The sequence below is a fragment of the Suncus etruscus genome, chromosome 9 (assembly GCF_024139225.1).
Source record: "Suncus etruscus isolate mSunEtr1 chromosome 9, mSunEtr1.pri.cur, whole genome shotgun sequence".
Classification (NCBI taxonomy): domain Eukaryota; kingdom Metazoa; phylum Chordata; class Mammalia; order Eulipotyphla; family Soricidae; genus Suncus; species Suncus etruscus.
Window position 1 is genome coordinate 51,363,372 of NC_064856.1, and position 8,359 is coordinate 51,371,730.

Below are 8,359 nucleotides of genomic sequence, written 5' to 3' on the forward strand. Positions count from 1 at the left end.
ACTACACTATAAGCTGAAAACTTTGGGATATTTAAAGAATAGGGATGAGCAAGCTCCCTTTCCCCTACTCCTTGACTGGAAAACACAGCAGCCTCCACCTCCAGCTGCCATCTTCCTAGCAGATAAATATCTGAGTTCCTCTACCAAACTCCAAAAGAAAATAATGGTTGTTGACTCTTCCCAGGTAGTCTGGTCCAAGCTGATTCCTCTGGGGCCTTCTCAGAATGGGTGGAGGGCAGATTCCCCTTTCTGCATGAACCAAGCCACCCACAGCCATACCCTACACCCTCCAATAGAAATAGCTCAACTCCACAACTTAACCTTATCAAACTGCCAAACTACCCAATTTGTTTCAGATGTAAAAATCCTTGACACCTTAAAATTTTATAGTTGTGTCAGCCAAGTGATATCACAGGAAATCACATAGGAAAGTTACACAGTAATTTACCAACCTTGGTGAGCCTATATAGTAACATAGAAGGCTTATCGAACACCAATCACAGTCCAGTACATTCTTAAACACTGACTTTAGTAATATCTTGAGAGATACAATTATTTCAAGGTGTCCCTTGTTGATCTATACTTTGATCATTCCATTTGCCTTTGTGTTCTAATGAACAATATGCAGTTGATGCAGATGTCGAAGTGACAGTGGGTCTCTATGTTGGTCCATATTCCCAAGTTCATAATGAGTAATAAAGATGCTGAGACTCAGAGTTACAAGATAGAATAGTTTATTGGAAAATAGAGGAGAAAGGAGAAGGAAGAGTTTAGTATAGGACTAAATTAAGTCTGGCTCATTTTGGGGGGTGTTTTATAGGAAAACTGAGTCTTTGTGCAGGCCTTAGAAAGTTCTTTTTGGGGGTGGAGAGATAGCACAGCTGTGGGGCATTTGCCTTGCATATGGCCGACCTGGGGAGGGACCTGGTTCAATTCCTAGCATCCTATATGGCCCCCTAGACTGCCAGGGGCGACTTCTGAGTGCAGGGCCAGGAGCAATCCCTGAGCACCAATGGGTGTGGCCCAAAAAACAATTAATCAATAAATAAAGCTTTAAAAACAAGTTCTTTGCATCTTTATTAACTGATAAGCATGTTACAAATACAAGGATCCTAAGAGTAGCCTGGTAGGTCTGATTTTTTTTTTTTTTTTGGTTTAGCCATTTGCTTTAAGTATTGCCTATTATTTTAGTCTTCTAGTGAGTGAGCTTACATGCAAGGCCAGAATTCTATGGTCTTGAGGGATTATAGGAATGTTTAAAAATTTTTTCTTGTAAAGTTCTGTCAGTGCCTTGTATATCTTGGATATTAGCTCCTTATCTGATGAGTATTGGGTGAATAGTTTCTCCCACTCAGTGGGTGGCTCTTCTATTCTGGGTACTATTTCCTTTGAGGTGTAGAAGCTTCTCAACTTAATATAGTCCTATTTGTTTATTTCTGTTTTCACTTGTTTGGGGAGTGCTGTTTCCTCCTTAAAGATGTCATGGAGCATTTCACCTACATGTTGTTCTATATACTTTATGGTTTCAGGTTTGATATCTAGATCTTTAATCCCCATCAAGAAATGGGGAGAAGAAATGAATAGACACTTTGACAAAAAAAGAAATACAAATGGCTAAAGGCACATGAAAAAATGCTCCACATCACTAATCATCAGGGAGATGCAAATCAAAACAACTATGAGGTACCATCTCACACCACAGAGATTGGCACACATCACAAAGAATGAGAACAAGCAGTGCTGGCAGGGATGTGGAGAGAAAGGAACTCTTATTCACTGCAATGCCATCTAGTCCAACCTTTATGGAAAGCTATATGGAGATTCCTCCAAAAGCTGGAAGTTGAGCTCCCATATGATCCAGCTATATAACTCCTAGGGATATACCCTAGGAACTCAAAAATACATACAAAAATCCCTTCCTCACACCTATATTCACTGCAGCGCTGTTTACAATAGCCAGACTCTGGAAACAGCCTAGATGCCTCTCAATAGATGAATGACTAAAGAAACTGTGGTACATATATACAATGAAATATTATGCAGCCATCAGGAGAGATGAAGTCATGAAATTTTCTTATACATGGATATATATGGAATCTATTATGCTGAGTGAAATAAGTCAGAGGGAGAGAGATAAACACAGAATGGTCTCACTCATCTATGGGTTTTGAGAAAAATAAAAGACATGCTTGTAATGATTCTCAGAGACAAAATAGAGGAGGACTGGAAGGTCCAGCTTATGACATGAAGCTCACCACAGAATGATGAGTGCAGTTACAGAAATAATTACACTGAGAACCATCATAACAAAATGTGACTGAATGTGGGAAGAAGAAAGCCTGTCTAGAGCACAGGCTGGTGTGGGGTAGTGAGGAGGGACACTTGGGACATTGGTGACGGGAATGTTGCACCAGTAAAGGGTCTTTTTTACATATTAAAAAATGTAATATAGGGGCAGTCAAAAATAGGACTTTAGGGCTGGAGTAATACCACAATGGATAGGGCCTTTGTATTGCATGCAGCCGACCCTAATGTGATCCCCTATCCTGTATAGTCCCTGAGCCTGCCACGAATAATTTTTTAGCTCAGCACTAGGTGTAATCCCTGAACACTGATGGGTGTGGCCTCACAACAAAAACTAAAACAATAACAAAAATTAAAAAAAAAAAAAACAAGAGACTTCTCATAGCATCTAGCAAGGGAGAAATTGAGGTTTCCTTTTTCAAAAAGGAAAGCTACTGCTTTCTATCCACCTCTGCCTCCCCAGGAACATCTGGAAGATCTAGGACCAGGGATTCTGTTTATGAATTCCTGCATGACCTGGATATTAATATCTTGTAGCCCCAGAAGCAGTGCCAAGCTGCACCTGATGTACACTAGTTCTAAGGGGCATGGAAATTGATCTCTACCACTTGGTTTCTTCTAGAAACATGGACTCAGGCTGGAATGGGAATTGCTCTTTGTATGAAAGGAGTCTTTCCCCAAACATTTCAGTCCTTTGACTTTCTCTCACAGAAAAGAATTTCAGGAGGAGACCAATAGTGAAGTATATTGCAAGTTTATTGAGAAATAAAGGGAGATAGAGAGGTAAGTTAAGATACTTGCTCAAGAGAGAACATGGGCTCCCCCAGAGTGAAAAGAACTAAAGGGTCACACACAAGGGGAGATGTGGGCAGTATGTACCCGGGTAACACTTGCTCCTGGCAGTAACACATCTGAGCTTCCTTTGTCTGAGCCAGTATATATAAACTATTCTCAAACTGCCCACTGCCCTCCCCTCTACCACCACCCCTGCTCAATCTGTAGCTCGGATGGTTTGCAAGAGGAAGTTTGGGAACAGTTGATGGTCTTCTTTAGATATCCTCCTCCTGGCCTTTGCTGCAGTGGTCCTAAAGCCTCTCCTCCGCAGGGATCCAGACACTTCTCTCTTTAGGAAGCTTCTGCACTTCACCTGGAATTCTGCATCTCAGTGGCTTTCCAGGATCCAGAGATGGGTCATTTGTATCAAAGGCCTACAGGGTAGTTCAGATTTTAGATGCTGCTTTCCCCAAAATATATGTTACCAAGGCTCCCCTATATTCCTACCTGCAGCAGAAGCATCAGATAACAGCCCAGTCTTCATGTCAACCAGGGGTCTAATGTCAATGGGATTGACACTTTCAGCTGGCTAGACTGAAGAATAGGTCAAATGGACTGAATAAAGTCAGTCGCAGAGAATGATACAAGCAAACACTGTCCATGCTTTAAGGTCTCCAGAAAAGCCATCAGTAATCTCACAGGCTTACCATTTACTCAGTATAATTTCACCCCCCACACACACATACATACACACTGGGATCCCAATAGATGAGCCATTATTTAAAGTTGGCAGAAACAATAAGAGCCGTTTGAGAACATCAACATTGAATAGATAAAGAGCAGAGGCTAACAGAAGGCACCATGAAGAAATAAAGCCGAGGACAGTTTCCTATTCTATTTTTTGCCTATGCTGTCCCTACATCAAAAGGGACCCAAACAGACTTATTCACATTTGCCTTGTTCACATTTGCAACCAGCAGATATTTATCATCTATTTTATTCTTTTCATGCTAGTCTTTTCTGGGTGTATATGCAAACCTTTTTCCTTGTAAGACCCAAACTATTACACCTATGGGTATACTCTATCCTTGTTTTGTTTTGTTTTGTGAGAGGGACACATTCATACAACAAGATGTCTTGTTGGAAAGTTAGTACAGTAGATAAGAAGATGTTTGCCTTGCATGTGGCTGACCCAGGTCCAATCTCTAATACCACCATATGATTCCCTAAGCACCACCAGGAATGGTCCTTAAGTGTAGAGCCACGAGAAAACCCTGAGCACAGCTAGATTTGGCCATCCAAAAAATGTCTTGTTCCCTGACTTGGAAAAGAATTGTCATCAATTTCTATACCAGGATAAGCATCTTTGAACTAGAGACTCAAAATAGAAGTAGAAGAACAATGTAGTGATTGGGTACATGGGGTCACTGTCTTCAGATCATTAAACAAGGGACAAATTGCTTTGGGGGAGGGAATTCTGGAAAGGAAATAAGGGTGCACAGGGGGTGCCAAAAGGATCATTCAAATGAAAATTTTTGGATCAAGCATTAGTTGGGTGGGGATTTTATGTGCAGCAAGGAAAGGAAGCCTCATGCAGAGGACCCTAGGAAGCAGCACCTGGTCCTGGCTGTGCACAGCCTCCTGGCAACTGAGCAAAAGCTTCCTTTTATTTATTTTAGAATAACAGAATTCTGCAACCTTGATTGGAAGTCTCAGCACTGAAGCTTTGTGACTCCCTATGATAGGCCTGGCATAGATTTGCATATCATTGAGTCTGATCTGCATACTTGTTTTGTAACTCAGTAGGAATCATGAAGCCATTAAAACAAAGTTAGATTTTCCATTTCCCATCCAAAAGCAGTTTGAAGAAAAGACTTAGATTTGAAAACAGGAACTGTGTTTGAAGCTGATTTAATAACTCGGTTTACTCTCCAGTGTTAGACATATTTTATTGTGTGTTTATAAGATGTTACAGGTAGGAAGATGGGAGGCCTGGGTAATGTGTGTTTTGGGAAAAACAGATTGAAACCTGAACCAGCCTGAAGGTTATGATGGAGACTTCTGATACAAAAGACCTATTTTAGGAGCCATTGAAATACAAAAGTCCAGGCCAAGTGAAGGAGAAGATTTTGAACCCTCTGCATTAGGGTGTTTGCCTTGCACAGCAGCCTACCAGGTTCCATCCTAGGCATCCCACATGGTCTCCCAGAGCCCACCAGGAGCTCTGAGTGCAGAGCCTGGAATAACCCCTGAGTGACCCCACCTTAAGCAGCCCAAGAACAAAACAACAAAAAAAGCCAACTCGAACAAAAGAAGCAATCACCTGTGAGCCCGTCCCTGTGTATTGCTTCTGAGTACGTGCACATGCTGTCTGCATCTCCCCTCTTGAGATAGGTACTTTTTGGCTCTCTCCACCCTGGAGAAGCCTGTGTTCTTTCTTGAGCAGATATCTTATCTCACCATTCTCTTTGCTTCCTAATAAGTCTGTTTTCACTTTGTTGCTCTATCCTCTTGAAATTCCTTTCTGAGAGAAAGGCAACAGATCTGAAAGTCCTGAAAAGAGCAGGCTCCAGTCTGGTGGGGATCAACTCCCACTGCAGGCAGAACAAGTGGACATCAGATGCAGCTTGACGATTGCCTGTGGGGCTGGTCAGATGTGATATCTGTGCCGTGTAGGGGCTCACTCTAGACTTCAGCAGTTCTCTACCATTCCCAGGACATCAAGAAGGGGAGAGAGGGAAAGCAGTAGATTTCCTTCTTGAAGCTGTCACCTCTTTCTTCCCAGTTCATATAAATCCCCATGGGCCCCCCCCCAGCATTGTTGGTAAAACTGATCTTTCACCTAAAGCTTCAAATACTTGATAAGTTTTCTTTTTTCTTTTTCCTACTGAGAAGACATTTTTTTTCTCCCTAAGGAAAAACAAGTGCTAAAAGATTCATGTTTCTATCATCTATGTAAATGATTAACATAATTTAAAGTGTGATTTCCAACTCCAGTTTTCCTTTGTTTTCTTCCATCCTGGAATGCTTTTGTAAAGGATTATAGCATTTAAAGCATTGGAGGTGTGGCTTATTTCCTCCTTTTTCCTCCTAGGAGATGCCAAAACCATGCACCATAGATTTATGCAGCACTCAGCGGTCTCTTGAAACCAATTCAAGCAGGAAACACATTGAGGCTGAGAGGCGTTGTGGAAGTATTATCTATAAATCTACAAAAGCGGCCTAATGAATCTAAAGTATCTTTGATACTGTAAAGAAATCTTTTCAGCTGAATAAATGTAGAGACTGAATTGACTTTCTTACACAATTCCTGAGGTGGGTAGCATCCCCTTTCATCAGCAAAGTGGAAGGCATTCAGAGTTAGAGGTTGGACAAGGGGATTAGGGAAGAAAAGGGAAGAAAGATTGAGGCAGAGTTATTTCCTTATTAGGTGAGGGCTGGAGGGTCTTATCAAGCTGAGCCTTTTAATAACTATGACTAGGCAACTCCATGTTGATTGGTTTAAAATTCCAATGTGGGAGAGATTGAAGTTGCAATTAAATTGGATGTTAAGTCCTCCTGGCATTGACTAAAAGAATCACTGCTGTAGTGAGTTGAGAGGTTATTTATTTATTTATTTATTTATTTGAGGTTTAAGGGCCATGCTTGGTTGTGGTCAGAGTTTACTCTGGACTCTGCACTTGGAAATTATTTCTAGTAGTGCTTGGGGGACCTTATAGGGTACTGGGGATAAAGTCCTAGGCTGGCTGTGTGTGTGTACCAACCCACAGTACTACCTCTCTGTTCCTGGTGTTTGGAATTCTGAAGAAACTTAACAGAATCTTTCAGAGCCCAGAATGGGAAATTTTGCATTGGCAGAGTTGGTTTTCCCCCAACGGCCCCTGCTTACAGATTTCTGTATAGGTTTAAGTCTGTTACTAGGGTGTTGTTAAGGGAAAGAGTATTTTAGAAGTCTTCTTTTGTGTTCTTGCCTTTGTTTTGGGGCCACATATAGTGGTGATCAAGGATCATTCCTGGTAGGCTTAGAGGACTATATGAGGCACTGGGGTTTGATCTTTGTGGACTACATACAAGGCAAGTGCCCTACTCACTATACTATCACTCTGGCCCCTTCTTTCATATACTTATTACAGCTTTTGTTTTTATTAAAGTTCTTTCTATCCCTTTTATTTTGGGGGTAGGAAGATGCACTCTATTCTGGGCCAGAGGTGGAGTCAGTTTGTTTTTATATCCACAGTGGTGTGCCATGCATTTGGGTTACTTCAGTACTTGTCAAAAAGCAGCTTTTCTTTTTTTAATTTTTTTTTTTTATATTTTGGTTTTGGGCCACATCCAGCAATGCTCATGGTTTACTCCTGGCTCTATGCTCAGGGATTACTCCTGGCAGGGCTCAGGGAACCATATGGAGTTGGGAGTCAAATCCATACAAGGCAAATGCCCCCCCTGCCTGCTGTACTTTGGTCCCTGAGAAACTTCTTTAGTTTTCATTTTGTTTGGGGTGATATGGAGAAGGGTTACATCCAGCTGTGTTTAGGACTTATTTCTGGTTCTGGGTTCAGGGATCACTCTGGTAGATCACTCAGGGGATCACATGCAGTGCCAGGAATTGAGGAATTGTACCTGGGACTGCTGCATGCTGTGCTATTTATCTAGCTATAGATCTAGAGCTCATCTTTTTTTTTTTTTTTTTTTTGGCCAGGGAAGAACATGAACACAGTCCCCCACTACCACAAATTATGCAATCAAGTTTCCCACATTTGGGGAAATCGCAGGTGTCAGCACATCCGGAGTGCAATGGATAAGCCTCACCCTGGGGAAACTACCTTCGTGATCATGGTATCTCCGTTTCCAGGTAAGTATTAGATCTCATCTTGATTTTATTTTATTTTATTTTATTTTATTTTATTGGTGTTTAGGTCACACCCAGTGGTGCTCAGGGATTACTCCTGGCTCTGAACTCAGAAATAGCTCCTGATTGGGGGCCAGAGCAATAACACCATGGTAGGGCATTTGCCTTGCTCATGGCTAACCCAGGACGGACCTGGGTTCTATTCCCAGTGTCCCATATGGTTCCCCAAGCCAGGAGCTATTTCTGAGCACATAGCCAGGAGTAATCTCTGAGCATCACTGGGTGTGGCACAAATAAACAAATAAGCAAAAAAAAAGAAATAGCTCTTGACAGGAGTGGGGGGACCATATGGGATGCCAGGGATCGAACCCGTGTCTGTCCTGGGTCAGCCATGTGCAAAGCAAATGCCCTACCACTGTGCTTTTGTTCAAG

The 8,359-nt window shown here is 41.9% G+C and overlaps 1 non-coding gene across 1 annotated transcript; it reads right to left on the minus strand.

Moving 5' to 3' along the window:
- Nucleotides 1–7,774: 7,774 nt before the first annotated feature.
- On the minus strand, nt 7,775–7,938 carry LOC126019265 (U1 spliceosomal RNA). The gene has a single exon (XR_007498997.1). It is a non-coding gene; the product is annotated as a U1 spliceosomal RNA (small nuclear RNA).
- Nucleotides 7,939–8,359: the final 421 nt, after the last annotated feature.